At 56.4% G+C, this 21615-nt stretch overlaps 1 non-coding gene across 1 annotated transcript; it reads left to right on the top strand.

The window, feature by feature from the left end:
- The first annotated feature begins 20498 nt into the window (after window positions 1-20498).
- Window positions 20499-20605, top strand: LOC147348830 (U6 spliceosomal RNA). The gene has a single exon (XR_015150789.1). It is a non-coding gene; the product is annotated as a U6 spliceosomal RNA (small nuclear RNA).
- Window positions 20606-21615: the final 1010 nt, after the last annotated feature.

The following is a 21615-nucleotide window of genomic DNA, read 5'->3' on the forward strand; positions in this document are numbered from 1 at the left end:
CTCACATAGGGTCACAGGCTCACACAGGCTCAGAGGCTCACACAGGCACACAGACTCAAACAGGCACACAGTCACACAGACTCACATGGACACAGGCTGACTCGTATCGCCTCAGAGGCACAGACTCACAGAAGAACAGACTCTTAGAGGCACTATTTACAGAGGCGCCCACAGGACCCACAGATTCACAGGACAGACTTACACAGGAGCCCAAAGGCACAGATAGGCAACTAGGCTCACAAGGGCTCACAGGCTCTCATGCTCACACAGGATCACACAGACTCACATAGGAACACAGGCTCATACAAGAGCACACAGACTCACACAGCCACACAGGATCACAGAGACATACAGACTAACACAGACTCATACAAACACACTTGGACAAACACTGACCCATACAGTCTCACAGAAGCACAGACGTACAGGCAAACAAACCCATACAGCACCACTTACAGAGGCACCCAGACCCACAGAGACCACAGACTCACACAGGCTCACAGAGAGACCCAGGCTCTCACAGGATCACACAGGCACAGACAGGCAACCAAGACCACAAAGGCTCACACAGACCCACAGGCTCACACAGGCACACAGGCTCACACAGACACACAGGCTCACACAGACACACAGGCTCACACAGGCACACAGGCTCACACAGACCCACAGGCTCACACAGGCACAAAGACTCACACAGACCCACAGGCTCACGCAGACCCACAGGCTCACACAGACCCACAGGCTCACACAGGCACACAGGCTCACACAGACCCACAGGCTCACACAGACCCACAGGCTCACACAGACCCACAGGCTCACACAGGCACACAGGCTCACACAGACCCACAGGCTCACACAGACCCACAGGCTCACACAGGCACACAGGCTCACACAGACCCACAGGCTCACACAGGCACACAGGCTCACACAGACCCACAGGCTCACACAGGCACACAGGCTCACACAGACCCACAGGCTCACACAGGCACACAGGCTCCCACAGGCACACAGGCTCACACAGACCCACAGGCTCACACAGGCACACAGGCTCACACAGACCCACAGGCTCACACAGGCACACAGGCTCACACAGACACACAGGCTCACACAGACCCACAGGCTCACACAGGCACACAGGCTCACACAGACCCACAGGCTCACACAGACCCACAGGCTCACACAGGCACACAGGCTCACAGAGACACACAGGCTCACACAGGCACACAGGCTCACAGAGACACACAGGCACACAGGCTCACACAGGCACAAAGACTCACACAGACCCACAGGCTCACACAGACCCACAGGCTCACACAGACCCACAGGCTCACACAGGCACACAGGCTCACACAGACCCACAGGCTCACACAGACCCACAGGCTCACACAGGCACACAGGCTCACACAGACCCACAGGCTCACACAGGCACACAGGCTCACACAGACCCACAGGCTCACACAGACCCACAGGCTCACACAGGCACACAGGCTCACACAGACCCACAGGCTCACACAGGCACACAGGCTCACACAGACCCACAGGCTCACACAGGCACACAGGCTCACACAGACCCACAGGCTCACACAGGCACACAGGCTCCCACAGGCACACAGGCTCACACAGACCCACAGGCTCACACAGGCACACAGGCTCACACAGGCACACAGGCTCACACAGACCCACAGGCTCACACAGGCACACAGGCTCACACAGACACACAGGCTCACACAGACCCACAGGCTCACACAGACCCACAGGCTCACACAGGCACACAGGCTCACACAGACACACAGGCTCACACAGACCCACAGGCTCACACAGACCCACAGGCTCACACAGGCACACAGACTCAGAGACACACAAGCTCACACAGACTCAGAGAGACACCCAGGCTCACACAGACACACAGGCTCACACAGGCACACAGGCTCCCACAGGCACACAGGCTCACACAGACCCACAGGCTCACACAGGCACACAGGCTCACACAGGCACACAGGCTCACACAGACCCACAGGCTCACACAGGCACACAGGCTCACACAGACACACAGGCTCACACAGACCCACAGGCTCACACAGGCACACAGGCTCACACAGACCCACAGGCTCCCACAGGCACACAGGCTCACACAGACCCACAGGCTCACACAGGCACACAGGCTCACACAGACCCACAGGCTCACACAGGCACACAGGCTCACACAGACACACAGGCTCACACAGACCCACAGGCTCACACAGGCACACAGGCTCACACAGACCCACAGGCTCACACAGACCCACAGGCTCACACAGGCACAGAGAGTCAGAGACACACAAGCTCACACAGACTCAGAGAGACACCCAGGCTCACACAGACACACAGGCTCACACAGACACACAGGCTCACACAGACTCAGAGACACACAAGCTCACACAGACTCAGAGAGACACCCAGGCTCACACAGACACACAGGCTCACAGAGACACACAGGCTCATACAGACACAAAGGCTCACACAGACCCACAGGCTCACACAGGCACACAGGCTCACACAGGCACACAGGCTCACACAGACACACAGGCTCACACAGACACACAGGCTCACACAGGCACACAGTCTCACACAGACTCACACAGACACACAGGCTCACACAGACACACAAGTTCACACAGACTCACAGAGACACCCAGCCTCAGAGACACACGGGCTCACACAGACACACAGGCTCACACAGACACACAGGCTGACACAGACTCAGAGAGACACCCAGGCTCACAGAGACACACAGGCTCATACAGACACAAAGGCTCACAGAGACACACAGGCTCACAGAGACACCCAGGCTCAACAGACACACAGGCTCACAGAGACACCCAGGCTCACACAGACAAATAGGCTCACAGAGACACCCAGGCTCATATAGGCACAAAGGCTCACACAGGCACACAAGCTCACAGAGACACACAGGCTCAAAGAGACACACAGACTTACAGAGACAGCCAGGCTCACAGAGACACACAGCCTCACACAGACACAGAGGCTCACACAGGAACAAAGGCTCATACCAGCACACAAGCTCACAGAGACACACAGGCTCACAGAGACACCTAGGCTGACAGAGACACCCATGCTCACACAGACACACAGGCTCACACAGGCACACAGGCTCACAGAGACACCCAGGCTCACAAGACACACAGGTTCACACAGACACCCAGGCTCACACAGACACCTAGGCTCACACAGACACACACGCTTACACAGACACACAGGCTCACAAGACTCACAGAGACATCCAGGCTCACACAGACACAGGCTCACAGAGACACACAGGCTCACACAGACTCAGAGAGACACCCAGGCTCACAGAGACACACAGGCTCATACAGACACAAAGGCTCACAGAGACACACAGGCTCACAGAGACACCCAGGCTCACACAGACACACAGGCTCACACAGGCACACAGACTCAAAGAGACATCCAGTCTCACACAGACTCACAGAGTCATCCAGGCTCACACAGACACACAGGCTCACAAAGACTCACAGAGACATCCAGGCTCACACAGACTCACAGAGTCATCCAGGCTCACACAGACACACAGGCTCACAAAGACACACAGGCTCACAGAGACACCCCGGCTCACACAGACACACAGGCTCACAGAGACACCCAGGCTCACACAGGCACACAGGCTCACACAGACACTAGGCTCACACAGACACACAGGCTCACACAGGCACACAGGCTCACACAGGCACACAGGCTCACACAAGCTCACAGAGAAACACAGGCTCACAGAGACACACAGGCTCACACAGACACACAGGCTCACACAGGCACAAAGACTCACACAGGCACACAGGCTCACACAGACTCACAGAGACACACAGGCTCACAGAGACACACAGGCTCACACAGGCACACAGGCTCACACAGGCACACAGGCTCACACAGACTCACAGAGACACACAGGCTCACACAGGCTCAAAGACTCACACAGGCACAAAGGTTCACACAGGCACACAGGCTCACACAGACACACAGGCTCACAGAGACACACAGGCTCACACAGGCACACAGGCTCACACAGACTCACAGAGACACCCAGGCTCACAGAGACACACAGGCTCATACAGACACACAGGATCACATAGGCACACAGGCTCACACAGACACACAGGCTCACACAGACTCACAGAGACACAGAGGCTCACAGAGACACACAGGCTCACACAGGCACACAGGATCACATAGGCACACAGGCTCACACAGACACACAGGCTCACACAGATACACAGGCTCACACAGGCACACAGGCTCACACAGGCACACAGGCTCACACAGACTCACAGAGACACACAGGCTCACAGAGACACACAGGCTCACACAGCACAAAGACTCACACAGGCACACAGGCTCATAGAGACACACAGGCTCACACAGACACACAAGCTCACAGAGACACCCAGGCTCATACAGGCACACAGGCTCACACAGGCACACAAGCTCACAGAGACACACAGGCTGAAACAGACACACAGGCTCACAGAGACACCCAGGCTCACACAGGCTCACACAGGCACACAGGCTCACACAGACTCAGAGAGACACCCAGGCTCACAGAGACACATAGGCTCACACAGACACCTAGGCTCACACAGACACACAGGCTCACACAGACACACAGGCTCACACAGACTCAGAGACACACAAGCTCACACAGACTCAGAGAGACACCCAGGCTCACACAGACACACAGGCTCACACAGACACACAGGCTCACACAGACTCAGAGACACACAAGCTCACACAGACTCAGAGAGACACCCAGGCTCACACAGACACACAGGCTCACAGAGACACACAGGCTCATACAGACACAAAGGCTCACACAGACCCACAGGCTCACACAGGCACACAGGCTCACACAGGCACACAGGCTCACACAGACAACCAGGCTCACACAGACACACTGGCTGACACAGACACCTAGGCTCACACAGACACACAGGCTCACACAGACACACAGGCTCACACAGGCACACAGGCTCACACAGACTCACAGAGACCCACAGGCTCACAGAGACACACAGGCTCACAGAGACACACAGGCTCACACAGGCACACAGGATCACATAGACACAGGCTCACACAGACACACCGGCTCACACAGATACACAGGCTCACACAGGCACACAGGCTCACACAGGCACACAGGCTCACACAGACTCACAGAGACACACAGGCTCACAGAGACACACGGGATCACACAGGCTCAAAGACTCACACAGGCACAAAGGTTCACACAGGCACACAGGCTCATAGAGGCACACAGGCTCATAGAGACACACAGGCTCAAACAGACACACAGGCTCACAGAGACACCCAGGCTCACACAGGCACACAGGCTCACACAGACTCACAGAGACACCCAGGCTCACAGAGACACACAGGCTCATACAGACACAAAGGCTCACACAGACACCCAGGCTCACACAGACACACTGGCTCACACAGACACACTGGCTCACACAGACACCTAGGCTCACACAGACACACAGGCTCACACAGACACACAGGCTCACAGAGACACCCAGGCTCACACAGACACACAGGCTCACAAAGACACCCAGGCTCACACACACAGGCTCACACAGGCACACAGGCTCACACAGGCACACAGGCTCACACAGACACTAGGCTCACACAGACACACAGGCTCACAGAGACACCCAGGCTCACACAGACACACAGGCTCACAAAGAACCCAGGCTCACACACACAGGCTCACACAGGCACACAGGCTCACACAGGCACACAGGCTCACACAGACTCACAGAGACACACAGGCTCACAGAGACACACAGGCTCACACATGCACACAGGATCACATAGGCACACAGGCTCACACAGACACACAGGCTCACACAGATACACAGGCTCACACAGGCACACAGGCTCACACAGGCACACAGGCTCACACAGATTCACAGAGACACACAGGCTCACAGAGACACACAGGCTCACACAGACACACAGGCTCACACAGACTCAGAGACACACAAGCTCACACAGACTCAGAGAGACACCCAGGCTCACACAGACACACAGGCTCACAGAGACACCCAGTCTCACACAGACCTACAGGTTCACACAGGCACACAGGTTCACACAGGCACACAGGCTCACACAGACACACAGGCTCACACAGGCACACAGGCTCACACAGACTCACAGAGACCCACAGGCTCACAGAGACACACAGGCTCACAGAGACACACAGGCTCACACAGGCACAAAGACTCACACAGACACACAGGCTCACACAGGCACAAAGGCTCACACAGACTCACAGGCTCACAGAGACACACAGGCTCACACAGGCACACAGGCTCACACAGACTCACAGAGACACCCAGGCTCACAGAGACACCAGGCTCACACAGACACACAGGCTCACACAGACACGCAGGCTCACAGAGACACCAGGTTCACACAGACACACAGGCTCACACAGACACCCAGGCTCACACAGGCACACAGGCTCACACAGGCATACAGTCTCACCCAGACACTAGGCTCACAGAGACACACAGGCTCACACAGGCACACAGGCTCACACAGGTACACAGGCTCACACAGGCACACAGGTCACACAGACACCCAGGCTCACACAGACACCCAGGCTCACACAGGCACACAGGCTCACACAGGCACACAGGCTCACACAGACTCACAGAGACACCCAGGCTCACACAGGCACACAGGCTCACACAGACTCACAGAGACACCCAGGCTCACACAGATACACATGCTCATACAGACACACAGGCTAAAACAGACACACATGCTCACACAGACACAGGCTCACACAGGCTCACACAGGCACAAAGGCTCACATACGATCACACACAGAGTAACACAGGCACACAGACTCACAGAGACACACAGACTGACACTGGCACCTAGGCTCATACCAGCACATAAACTCACACAGGTAGACAGACTCACAGAGACACACAGGCTCACACAAGCACACAGACTCACACAGGTATACAGGCTCACACAGGATCCCACAGACTCACACAGGCACACAGACTCACAAAGGCACACAGGCTAACACAGCCTCAGGCTCAGACAGGCTCAGACAGCCACACTGGCTCACATAGGCCTACACAGGTTCACATATGCACACAGGCTCACACACATTGACAGGCTCACACAGGCACATAGCACACAGGCTCACACAAATACACACATTGTCACAGGCACACAAACTCACCTGGGCTCACAGGCTCACACCAATTAACACATTCTCACAGGCTCACAGGCACACAGGGTCACATGTTCACACAGGCATACAGGCTCTCACAGGCTCATAGACTCACACAGGGAACAGATGCACACAGGTTCACAGGCTCATAGGCTCACATGGGCTCACAGGCTCACACAGGCTTATAGGATCACAAAGGCACAGAGACTCACATACCAGGCTCGCAGACTCACAGAGGCACATGGACTCACAGAGGCAAAAAAGCTCCCACAGGATCACACAGACTCACACAGATACACATTCTCACAGGCACACAAGCTCAAATAGATACACACATTCTCATAGGCACACAGACTTACAAGGCACACAGGCTCACACAGGCACACAGATTCACACGGGTTCACATTTCACACAGGCACACTGGCTCACAGGCTCACATAGGTATACAGGCCTACACAGGATCCCACAGATTCACACAGGCACACAGGCTCACAGGTTCACACAGGTACACAGGCTCACAGAGGCACACAGATTCACACGGGTTCACATTTCACACAGACAACTGACTCACAGGCTTATACAGGCACGCAGACCCTCACAGGTACACAGACTCACACAGGCACACAGGCCTACACAGGGTCCCATAGACTCACACAGGCACACAGGCTCACACAGGTTCACACAGGCTCACAAAGGTTCACAGGCTCACATGGACTCACAGGTTCACACAGGCTCACAGGCTCACATAGGGTCACAGGCTCACACAGGCTCAGAGGCTCACACAGGCACACAGACTCAAACAGGCACACAGTCACACAGACTCACATGGACACAGGCTGACTCGTATCGCCTCAGAGGCACAGACTCACAGAAGAACAGACTCTTAGAGGCACTATTTACAGAGGCGCCCACAGGACCCACAGATTCACAGGACAGACTTACACAGGAGCCCAAAGGCACAGATAGGCAACTAGGCTCACAAGGGCTCACAGGCTCTCATGCTCACACAGGATCACACAGACTCACATAGGAACACAGGCTCATACAAGAGCACACAGACTCACACAGCCACACAGGATCACAGAGACATACAGACTAACACAGACTCATACAAACACACTTGGACAAACACTGACCCATACAGTCTCACAGAAGCACAGACGTACAGGCAAACAAACCCATACAGCACCACTTACAGAGGCACCCAGACCCACAGAGACCACAGACTCACACAGGCTCACAGAGAGACCCAGGCTCTCACAGGATCACACAGGCACAGACAGGCAACCAAGACCACAAAGGCTCACACAGACCCACAGGCTCACACAGGCACACAGGCTCACACAGACACACAGGCTCACACAGACACACAGGCTCACACAGGCACACAGGCTCACACAGACCCACAGGCTCACACAGGCACAAAGACTCACACAGACCCACAGGCTCACGCAGACCCACAGGCTCACACAGACCCACAGGCTCACACAGGCACACAGGCTCACACAGACCCACAGGCTCACACAGACCCACAGGCTCACACAGACCCACAGGCTCACACAGGCACACAGGCTCACACAGACCCACAGGCTCACACAGACCCACAGGCTCACACAGGCACACAGGCTCACACAGACCCACAGGCTCACACAGGCACACAGGCTCACACAGACCCACAGGCTCACACAGGCACACAGGCTCACACAGACCCACAGGCTCACACAGGCACACAGGCTCCCACAGGCACACAGGCTCACACAGACCCACAGGCTCACACAGGCACACAGGCTCACACAGACCCACAGGCTCACACAGACCCACAGGCTCACACAGGCACACAGGCTCACAGAGACACACAGGCTCACACAGGCACACAGGCTCACAGAGACACACAGGCACACAGGCTCACACAGGCACAAAGACTCACACAGACCCACAGGCTCACACAGACCCACAGGCTCACACAGACCCACAGGCTCACACAGACCCACAGGCTCACACAGGCACACAGGCTCACAGAGACACACAGGCTCACACAGGCACACAGGCTCACAGAGACACACAGGCACACAGGCTCACACAGGCACAAAGACTCACACAGACCCACAGGCTCACACAGACCCACAGGCTCACACAGACCCACAGGCTCACACAGGCACACAGGCTCACACAGACCCACAGGCTCACACAGACCCACAGGCTCACACAGGCACACAGGCTCACACAGACCCACAGGCTCACACAGGCACACAGGCTCACACAGACCCACAGGCTCACACAGACCCACAGGCTCACACAGGCACACAGGCTCACACAGACCCACAGGCTCACACAGGCACACAGGCTCACACAGACCCACAGGCTCACACAGGCACACAGGCTCACACAGACCCACAGGCTCACACAGGCACACAGGCTCCCACAGGCACACAGGCTCACACAGACCCACAGGCTCACACAGGCACACAGGCTCACACAGGCACACAGGCTCACACAGACCCACAGGCTCACACAGGCACACAGGCTCACACAGACACACAGGCTCACACAGACCCACAGGCTCACACAGGCACACAGGCTCACACAGACCCACAGGCTCACACAGACCCACAGGCTCACACAGGCACACAGGCTCACAGAGACACACAGGCTCACACAGGCACACAGGCTCACAGAGACACACAGGCACACAGGCTCACACAGACCCACAGGCTCACACAGGCTCACAGGCTCACACAGACACACAGGTTCACACGGGTACACAGGCTCACACAGGATCACATAGGTACAGACAGGCAGCCAGGCTCATAAAGGCTCACAGACTCACACAGACACACAGACACACAGACTGACACTGGCACCTCGGCTCACACAAGCACAAAGACTCACACAAGCACAAGGCTCACACAGATACACTGACTCACACAGGCACAAAGGCTCACACAGATACACAGACCCACACAGGATCACACAGTCTCACCTAGGTACAAAGGCTCACACAGGATCACACAGACTCACATGGGCACACATTCTCACAGAGACACACAGACTCACACAGACACAGAGCCTCACTCAGTTACACTGACTCACATAGGATCACACAGTCTCACCTAGGTACAAAGGCTCACACAGATACACAGACTCACACAGGTGCACAGACTCACAGGGGCACAAAAGCTCACACAGGCTCACAGACTTAGTAGACATGCCACTCACTGAGACCCACAGGTGAGGGAGTCCAGTGTGGCCTCCTGAGGCGCCCAAGTGAGAACCCTGCTCAGCTCGGAGAAGCCAGGCCTGCCCCAGGCATCGCCCCAGGCACTGGAGCCTCAGAGCTCTGCACAGTGACACCCGCTCAGACTGGGTCACACTTTGTCAGGACTGAGCCTGGACCTGGGTCCAGACACGCATTTGGGCCTCCCACCCACCCAGAGCCCCACAGACCCCGGCCCGTGCCACAGCCAGGGGACGGTGCGCACACGTATGAGTCTGGGCCTGGACTCGTTCACTCACACTCTTCACAGCCACACACATGGGAAGCTGGCCACCAGCCCCGTGAGGCTGAGCACCCAGGGTCATGGTCCAGCTGACCTGGGCCTGTCCCCTCAGCCCTGAGCCTGAGTCCCCCGGCTGCTGGGCCGGGCACCTTTCAGAGGCCCCGTGTTGATCCTCGTGGCATCTGTGCCCCGGGGATTGTTCTAGAACCCACAGCTGACCACAGCCCCGTTGCTCTCGGGGTGAACTGGCCTGCCCTGCCCTCTCCTTCTGGCCAGCTCGTCTTGCTTTAGAAAAGCGGGAACGTTAGTTTCTCGAGTCCAGTATTTTAGTGCTCCTCCCCACCCACTCAGGCGCACAGCTGGTGGGTCTGCTCTGCTGGTGGAAGCGACCCCACCTTGGCTCTGCCCTTTGCCGTTTCACCTCCCGGGTTACAGGGCCCGTCCCTCAGCAGCGGCCAGTCCAGGGAGGACGGGAAGCCAGCAGGCAAAACCCAAATGGTGTCTCTCCCATCAGGCTGTGACCCGGATAGGAAGGCTGGGGGCTCCGCTCTGAGGTGCATAGGACTGGGGTGCCTCGTGCAGGGCAGGGCTAGGGTGGATGGCACACGCAGACCAAGGCCATGGCCCACATGTGCACACGTGTGAAAGCTTGAGAAACGGTTCTGGGGTCCCCCAGCCCCTCCACCTACAACATGGGTCCTTCAGGGCAGCAGCCACGATCCCCGAAACCCGGCACCACCAGACCCCCTCGAAGGCCCAAGCACCCCCCACAGGCCCAGCCTCCCTCCCCAGGCAGGGACCTAACTCCTGCCAACGGGGACTCCCACCCGGAGGTGTCAAGACTGCTGACCAGGACAGGTGTCCCCTCTCCTGTTCCCCAAGCACCAGTCTCACCGTGTGGGCCCAGTGTCCCTGAATTCTCCAAACTCTGCCCTCAGTGGTCACTCAGTACGGGTGCAGCCAGAGCAGCCCCCGATGACCCAGGGCCGTGGGGTGACCAGTACTGCCAGTGAGCCCAGCCTAGCAGGGGTCGGGGTCCAGGCTAAGCCTGGGGCTGGGGTCCGTGGGACCTAGGGCCGGGCTCAGGGTAGCCTGGGGTTGGCCTCAGTGCCCGCGTGCCCTCTGGCCACTCTTGGTGACGAAAGCAGCCCCGGGAGCTGGACCGCCAGCCCCTGAACATGCTGGACTCTGCTGCCCCCGTGTGGCCACTAGCAGCATTGCATGCACTGGACAGCAGGAGGCTCTGCCCAGACCCGGGTCCTGGGGGCAGGAGCAGAGGCGGGGCAGCAGGCGTGGCCAGCACCACCTGGAGGTGGGAATCGAGGTTCACCCTGGAGCCCAGTCAGGGTGTGCACCCTGGACCCCGTGCCCACCCCACGTCCTTGCAGTACGGGTGAGCTCTGGGGTCCTCAGAACAGCTTCGAGGGAAGGGGCACACGGGGAGCCAGACACACCCGGGGGCTGTGCCCGGGCACCTGCGTTGACAGGTGTGTGAGCGGCAGGTGTGTCAGCTGCCCTGAGGGCTACAGGCCCAGCCCAGGGCCGAGTGCACGGCCCGAGGGTCGCGCTCTGCAGCCTGGTCTGCCAGGGCTGCTGTATCTGTCACTGCAGTTTGCGAGGATGCCCCCTGTGTGCCCGTGAGGTGGCATCCAGGCCCTACCCTGCAGCCCATCCCACGGCGCAGCAGGCCCCCGGCAGATGGTCACACCGGGTGTCCCGAGGCGAGGCTTGGTGCCCCCTGGGGGCCATTCTGCACCTTTGCCGCTCTGCCAAACCTGGGGCATCAGAGCCCTCCGCACAGCCCTGGGGCTCTGGGCAGGGGCTCTGTGGGCACCATGTGGGAAGTCTGGGACTGAGTCAGGGGGACAGGGGTGCCCCTGGAGCTGCACTGGGGCCGGGGCTCAGAGCTGCTCTTGGGGCCCGGCCAGGACTCGGTTCTGAGTGAGCAGGTCCATCACAGACATGCAGACTCACCAGCTCTCCTGCAGGGACCACGGGCAGCACCCACCCAGCAGCACTCCAGGCCCCGAGCCCATCTGCGACAGGGCAGGACCAAGCCTGAGTCTGGGTCTGGGGCCTGGGTGGCCCGTCGGTATCAGGGCCGGCGTGGGGGGGTGGTTCTGAATGGACACTGTGATGGCCAGTGAGAGGCAGGTGGCTGAGGGGAGCACTGCCCTGGCAGACACAAGCATCGCTCCCTGAGTACCCGGGGCACTCAGCCTTCATCCTCAAAGAATGCTCGCGACAGAGATCTGAGGACGGAAGCCCACTACGAAAATCACAAGGAAGAAAAACAAGAAACCAACTGTCGTTTCCTGTGAAATGAGGAACCACAGAGTCAGGCCCCAGGGAGAGGAAAAGCCGGTTATCAGAACCATCAGACACAGAACACTCAGGGGAAGTCTAGGGTCGTTTTCTAAAGATAATGCACTTTCTAAAGATAAGCACATGACAAAATAAGATAAAAGTTTGAGATAAACCAAGAGATTTGAAAAGATCTCCTAGAACTGAAAAAGGTTTGACAAGGAAGTCAAAACAGACAGGTAGCACACAGGACCCAGCCAGAGCGAGGATTCATGTTGGCGAAGTCACAGCAGGGGGGTCACATGCAGGCGTCACAGGAGATGCAGGTTCGACCCCTGGATCAGCAAGATCCCCTGGAGGAGGGCATGGCAACCCACTCCAGTGTTCTTGCCTGGAGAATCCCACAGACAGGGGAGCCTGGCAGGCTACACTCTATGGGGTCACAAAGAGTCAGACACGACTGAAGCAACTGAGCTTCCAAGGCAGCGCAGAGACCCCAGGCAAGAGGATGTGGGCCAGAAACACCAGGTGCCCTGGACCCTGCAGCAAACAGGCCACACCACGGGACTCATCTCCCAAAGAAGCGGGCGTGCAAGAGGCCAGGGCCCAGAGCCATCCAAAAGAGAAGAGAGACGGGGCTCGGCACACTCGAGGACCCGGCAGACCCCATCAGGACAGGGTTCCGGCCCGCTTGGGCTGTTGTGATCAGCACCAGACTCCAGGCAGCAGAAAGTGGACTGCACCTCCCAGTCCTGGAGGCCAGAGGACTGGGGCTCCTCCCAAGGCCGTGGCGTGTAGACACGTCCTCTCCCGGGCACCCCCCGGGCCTGTCTGTGTCCTACGTCCTCCTCTTAGGAGGACACCAGCCAGACTGGGTTGGGGCCACCCCAGGGACTGCATCTCAACTCGATTACCTCCATAAAGGCCCATCTCCAAGTTCAGCACAATCTGAGCTCCTGGAGGTTAGGGCTGCAACATCCGAGTTTGGGCAGACACAGTTCCCTCCATAACATCAAATAAAAACAAAATGCAATTCCTGACACACTGAGGAGAACAAACTGGGTGCCCTGTGACAATCTGGGGGGGAGGAGCTCGGGAGGAAGGGGTGCAGGTTCGCCTGTGGCCGATTCGTGTCCATGGAGAGCAAACACCATCACCATATTGTAAAGCAATTATCCTCAAATTTAAATAAATACATTGCTTAAAAAAAGAAAACGGAAGACTTTAGAAGCAGGTGGCCAGGCACGCCAGGCAGGGCAGGCTGAGCGCGTCTGCTGGGCAAGGCTCCAGGGCTCAGGTCACACTGGCAGGTCCGCCTGTCTGGACGTGGCTCCTATGCCCGGTCCTGTCCCTGCAGGGACCCCAGGGCGAGACTCGGGGGCCCCCTGGTGGCCGACCTGCGTCATCACATGCACACGTGGACACAATGGTGTTTACACTGTGAGGTCTAATTGTTTGCTCCTTGGAAGGAAAGCTATGGCCAACCTGGGCAGCATATTAAAAAGCAGAAACATTACTTTGCCAGAAAAGGTATGTCTAGGCAAAGCTATGGTTTTTCTGGTAGTCATGTATGGATGTGAGAGTTCGATCATAAAGGAAACTGAGTACCGAAGAATTGATGCTTTTGGTCTGTGGTATTGGACAAGACTTTTTTTTTCTGTAGTTTCCTTTTTTTTTTTTTTTTTTACTGTATAATATTGTATTGGTTTTGCCATACACTGACATGAATCCCCCACGGATGTACATGTGTTCCCCATCCTGAACCCCCCTCCCATCTCCCTCCCCATACCATCCCTCTGGGTCATCCCAGTGCACCAGCCCCAAGCATCCTGTATCACGAATCAAACCTGAACTGGCGATTCGTTTCACATATGTCAATATACATGTTTCAATGCCATTCTCCCAAATCATCCCACCTTCATCCTCTCCCACAGAGTCCAGGAGACTGTTCTATACATCTGTGTCTCTTTGGAGAAGACTCTTGAAAGTCCCTTGGACAGCAAGGAGATCCAACCAGTCAATCCTAAAGGAAATCAGTCCTGAATATTCATTGGAAGGACTGGTGCTGAAGCTGAAACTCCAATTCTCTGGCCACCTGATGCGAAGAACTGACTCATTTGAAAAGACCCTGATGCTGGGAAAGATTGAAGGTGGGAGGAGAAGGGGGACGACAGAGGATGGGATGGTTGGATGGCATCACTGACTCAATGGACATGAGTTTGAGCAGGCTCCAGGAGTTGGTGATGGACAGGGAGGGCTGGCCTGCTGCACTCCACGGGGTTGCAAAGAGTCGGACACGACTGAGCGACTGGACTGAACTGTGAGGCCTAATGCAATAGACCGAGGGGTCCCAGGGCAGCCCCTACTGGCACACGGACCACCGTCTGGGTATTCCTCTAGACCTCACAGTGTACATAAATGCCCTGAGTCCACACTGACATAACCACATGATGGATTCAGAGTAAGGCATTGAATGAAAAAATTTTAATGGGAGAGAAGAGACAGCTCTCCCTGCAGAAGAACCCCACAACTACGGAGATGCTCCCCTCCCCCAAGCGGAGGGCAACACCCCCCACACCCCGCGCAGGGGGCTTCCTCCTGCGCCCGCCTGTTTTACAGACCCTGAGCGCAGACTGCGGGTAGGGAGCAGCCACTCTCCGGTCGCTGCTTCATGGAGGGACTGGAGCCCCCCGTGCTCTCTCTCGAGCTGGCCTGGGGCTAGGAGCGTGCTCTCTTCACTCGCACACCCCGAAGAATCTCGTGTGCAGAACTGCACACAGCCCTGTGTGTTCGCGCACCACGTGATTTCACGCAGACAGCGCCCCCGGTGGCCACGCCCAGCCAGCCCTCGGCTCTAGAGAGGGGGTCTCCGGCAAGAGGCACAGACCTGGACGTGAGCACGTGTGGTGTGTGTGTGAGAGTGCCTGTGTTCACACATGTCTAGCCCTAGCTCCACCCACCGAGCAGTCCCAGGAACAGCGATAAGTCCATATCGGGGGGCCGGGAGCAGTCCACGGTTCCGCCTGATGCCCCTGCGGTTTCTGTAGGATCCGCGGGCTCTCACTATGGACGGACGAGCCGCGTCGTCCTGGGGTCCGGCCTTGCAGCTGGGACTTTGGGCCTATGGACGGACCCCTTTGAGAAGGGGTCCAGGCGGCCCGGGGGCGGGCGTGGGGAGTCACCCTGCCCTTCGCAGGGACAGGGCTGGCCATGCCTGCTGTCCGCCACGGAGCACAGCCAAAGGCCGCTGGGCCGGCCTGGCCGTCCGGGGCGGGGGCGGTCAGCAGCAAGGGGCAGCGAGAGCAGCCTGGGTCCCTTCAGTCCGCAACCAGCAAAAGCGCCCCAGCTGCCCGACGCACGGGGGCACCGGAGAGGCCCAGCCCGCCGCGCTTCTAGCTAAGCGTCTAGGCGGGCGGGACACGGCGAGCCCGGGCAGCAGGGAGGCGGAGCCGGAGCGGCGGGCGGCCCCGCAGCCCGGGACCCTCCCCGCCCCTCGGCCTTCTCCGCTGCAGAGCCAGGACCCCCGTGTCCGTCTCCCTGCGGCAGCGGCGGCGGTGTGGAGAGGCGGGGGGGGGGGGGGGGGGGGGGGGCGGCGGGGAGCAGCGGAGCAAAGCCCACCCTCCCCGGGCTCCAAGTGCTGACGCCAGAGACACTGGCAGCAGCGGGGCACCCACGACCCCGAAGGCACAAGGGGCAAAGACGGGGCTCCAGCGACCCCCGACAGAGGCGGCGGCGGCGCCTCCCTAGCGGAACCGAGCCCGCGGGCGCCGAGGCCAGAGACCTGCGCTGCGCCGCCTGCCGGACGGAAGGGAGGGCGGGCTGTGATCCAAACCACCGCCGGGGCTTCCCTGGGACTCAGCGAGCAGAGTCAGCCCGCAGAGCTGAAGGCCTGGGTTCGATCCCCTGGAGACGGGCACGGCTACGCACTCGTCTTCTGGCCTGGAGAATTCCGTGGACTACAGTCCATGGGGTCGCAAAGAGTCAGACACGACTGAGCGACTTTCACACCACTTGGAAGGTGCCGATCAGGAACCCCCATTCCCCCTCCCAGTCCCGGGAAGAAGCCGGGACATTGTCCCACAAAGAGAAGACGATTCTCCAGAAACCAAGCTTAAAGTCACGGAGTATGGAGAGTTAACTGACGGGCAAGTCACATAGCTGTCACGGAGACTCGACGAGCCACAGGAAACTCAGAGGGTCACTTCAGTGAGCTCAGAAATAAATTTAATGAACACAAAAAATAATCTACCAGGAAGACTAAAACCTTAGTGAGAAACTAACGAAAGAGCAGGGCTGGAGCCGAGGAATTCAGTCAATGAGATGAAAGACGCGTTAGAAAGCACTTGAAACGCAGCAGCCTGCGTGGAAAGGAGAATTAGTGAGCTTAAAGGCAGAGACACAGGTAGAAGAGGAAAAAGAATCGTGACACCGAAAATGGAGAAGCTCTGTGAGCTCCAGTTGACTTTTAAGAAGAGCAAAGTGAGGGTGAGGGAATCCCACAGGAAAAAGCAAGAGGGAACGAGCAGGGTGTTTATTTAAGGAAACCATAGCTGGGCGTTCCCTGGCAGACCAGTGGCTAACTCTTGGCACTTTTACTACCTCAAGCCCAGGTTTGATACCTGGTCCGGGAACTAAGATCCCGCAAGGCACTCAGTGCAGCCGAGGAAGAAAGAGAACAGCTGAGAGCCTCCCAAACCTGGGAAGAAAGCGGGTCCAGAAGTCCATGAAGCTGAGAGAACACCCAGTTACCTCAACACAAAAGACCTTCCAAGCACCTTATATCAAATTGTCAAAAGCCAATGACAAAGAATTTTAAAGACAGCCAGAAAAAAAGATGGTCACCTACAAAGGAACCCCCTTAGGCTACTAGCAGATTCATCAGCAGAAACCCTCTTGGCCAGGAGAGAGCAGAATGGCATTCTCAAGAGACCGAAAGGTTCCTCTATCCAGCAAAGGTATCATTCAGATACGGAGGAGAAATAAAGGCTTCCGCAGACAGACAAAAGCTGAGACAGTCCATCACCACTAGACCTGCCTCACAGGAGCTGTTGGAAGGAGATCTCCGACCAGGAACAAAAAGGCAAGAGTGCACAAAGCTGAGTGAAGTGGTGAACAGACAGAATCAGAAATCTGCGGCTCTTTAACAGTATAGGCTTTTAAGCATTTTACCATAGCATAAAGGGTAAGGGGGAAGCAGAAAAATAACTGTAGCCACTTCAACATGGTAACAAACTCGTAATATAAAAAGCAGTACTCTGAGACGCCGAAAATATGTGGGGAAGAGGATGGACCCTGTTTGACAAATGAAAATAGATGGTGTCTGCAGAACGAGGGCTGTTTCATCCATGAGGCGTTTTACACAAATCTCGTGGTGACCACAAGACATACACTGAAAGCAGAGGCAGGAAACATTAAAAAAAGAAAAAAAAATCCTAGAAAACACCAACCCTAAATGGTAGAGAGAACACAAGGGAAAAAGCAGTGGAGAGATCGTTCTAAGTTGCTTTCTGATCTGCAACCCTCTGGACTGCAGCCTGCCTGTCCGTGGGATTCTCCAGGCAAGAATACTGGAGCGGGTTCCAGGAGATCTTCCTGACCCAGGGATCGAACCCACGTCTCTTATGGCTTCTGCATGGGCAGGCAGGTTCTTTACCACTGAGCCACCAGGAAGCCCCAGTGGAGAGACTGCACAACCATAAGACAAAAATAGCAGTCCTCAGCCCTCACTTACCAATGATCACCTTAAATATGAATGGATTGAATTCACTAATGAAATGACACAGAGTGCCCAGATGGGTTAAAAAACAAAACCCAACTATACGCTGCCTCCGGAGACTCAGTTCAGCTCAGCTCTGCAGACAAACAGGCTCAGCAGGAAGGGAAGGAACATGAAACCGCGAGCACAGCCAAAACAAACTGTGCGTAGCTACGCTCATATCAGACAAGAGACTTCAAGGCAAAACAGTGACAAGGGACAAAGATGGACTGCGTATAATGATAAAGGGGACAGCTCATCAAGAAGACATGACAGGTGGGACTTCCCGTGGTCCACGGTTAAGAATCTGGTTAAGAATCTCCCCTGCAAGGCAGGGGAGGCAGTTTCAGTCCCTGGTCTGGGCAGATCCCGCACACCATGCAGCAACTAAGGCTGTGCACCGTGAGTACTGCGCCCCCGGGCTCTGGAGCCCACACACCGCCAGGAAGGCCTGATAGAGAAGCATCAGGATATATAAAGCAATCATTAGTAGGCCAAAAGGGAGGAAGTGACAGCAGTGCAGTGATCGTCGGGGACTCTCACAGCCGCTCACGTCAGTGGACAGACCAGAAAGTCAACAAGGAGACCATGGCTTTACTGAAACGCCGGGCCAGATGGACTTGACAGGCCTGTACAGAACCCTCCATGCAAACGCAGCAGAGCACACGTTCTTCTCAAGCACACGTGCTACTTCCTCAAGGCCAGATCATGTCTTGGGACACAGAACAAGTCTCAATACATTTAAGAAGGTCGAGATCTTATCAAGCGTCTTTTCCAATCGCAATAGCATGAAATTAGAAATCAACTACAAGAAGAGAGCTCAAAAATAACCAATGTGCGGAGATCGAACCGCACGCTATGAAGGCCCACTGGGTCAATGACCAGAGCAGAGGTTACGGGGAGGGGATGAGGGCGTGGGAAAGGCAAGACGAGTAAAGGGGGCCAACTCTACCGTGACGGATGGAAACTGAGTTTCTGGTGGTGAGCATGCCATAGGGGGGCGTCTTCCCCGGTGGCTCCGCAGTAAAGAATCAGGCTGCGATGCCGTGGCCATAGGAGACCTGGGTTCGATGGCTGAGTCGGGAAGAGCCCCTGGAGCCCCTGTCATAGCAACCCACCCCAGTATTCTTGCCTGGAGAATCCTGTGGACAGAGGAGCCTGGCGGGCTACAGTCCATGGGGTCGCAAAGAGTCAGACACGACTGGAGTGACTTAGCACGCATGCATGCTGTAAGGCATACAGAAGTAGAAATACATTGAACATATGAAACAGTATTTTTTCTTTTCTATTTTTTAAATTATGAAAGTTTGATAACACATTTACAGAAGACTTGGAAAATACAGAACAAAGTTGCCTATGGTCCCACTGTATATTACAATTATTCTTTAAGTAAATAAAGATTTTTAGTTGGAGTTTCAATACCAAACTCTCAAAACTTAATAGAATGAATAGACAGAAAAGTAGAAGGATATAGTAGACCTGAAAAGCACTGTGAACCAATTTAACATAATTAAGATGTATAGAATTTTCACACAACAGCAGGATACAAATTCTATCCAAGTCCCCATATACTTAAACCAGGAGACACTGGAACATATCCAGGGATGTAAAACAAGGCACAAAAATAAACTAATGCTACCTAGAGAAAGTAAATCTTTAAAGAGACATAATAAAGAGGGTGCTCGCTTCGGCAGCACATATACTAAAATTGGAACGATACAGAGAAGATTAGCATGGCCCCTGCGCAAGGATGACACGCAAAAATAAAAATAAAAATAAATAAAGAGGGACAGTGGGAGGTGTGAGCCCCGGTGTGAGGCTTCCAACCTCCAGCTGGAGGGACCATTGGAATTGAAAGTGAAAGTGTTAGTCGCTAGGTCCTGTCCCACACTTTGCAACCCCCTGGGCTGTAGCCCACCAGGCTTCTCTGTCTATGGAGTTTTCCAGGCAAGAACACTGGAGTGGGTTGCTACTCCTTCCTCCAGGGGATCTTCCCCACCCATGAATCGAACCCAGGTCTCCTGCATTGCAGACAGATTATTTACAGTCTGAGTCACTGAGGTGAGGGAACCCCAATATACGGCCGAGGTTTGGGAACAACCAGCTGGCAGCAGTCACGTTCAAGTGACCCTTCAGTGCCCTGAGGAGCCAAGGATGTCAGCTGAGCCTAACCCCTGACCACACGCCTGGAGGGACAGTCAGTCGGACACGGGCTGGGCTGTTTGTGATGCAGCCCAAGAGCCAGCACGCGTCCCAGGCCTCAGCGAGACTCTCCATGGGGACGGGAAGGACCCTCCTCTCCACGGGTGCAAAGCCAGCTGCGCGTCACGTCGAGCAGCCTTCTCAGCGCTGCAGGCACCACTCGCCGCCGGCACTGTAAGACCAGGGCCAAGGTTTCCCCTCAGGTTGTTGGCTCTCTCGGGACAGACCCGCCACGCGTGTGCGCAGGTGCGAGAGCCGGAGAAGGCTCTGGGGCCCCCAGCCCCTCTGCTCCAATCTGAGTCCTTCACGCGGCAGCTTCCCCCGCAAACTGGCGCCACCAGACCCCCCCGGAGGCCCGCATCACCCCCACAGGCTCAGGCTCCCTTGCCAGGCAGGGACCAGGCGCCCGCTCCTGCCACACAGGGACGCCCACCCCGAAGATGCGGGAGAGGTGACAGGGAGGGGGATCCTCTTCCTGTTCCCCAAGCACCAGTCTCACTGTGGGGGCCCAGTGTCCTTGAATTCTCCAAACGCTGCCCTCAGTGGGCACTCAATACGGGTGCAGCCACCGCAGCCCCCAGTGATCCGCGGCC

The sequence above is a fragment of the Bos grunniens genome, chromosome 21, assembly GCF_055505025.1.
Source record: "Bos grunniens cultivar Pamir isolate PY7600 chromosome 21, Bosgru_T2T1.0, whole genome shotgun sequence".
Lineage (NCBI taxonomy): Eukaryota > Metazoa > Chordata > Mammalia > Artiodactyla > Bovidae > Bos > Bos grunniens.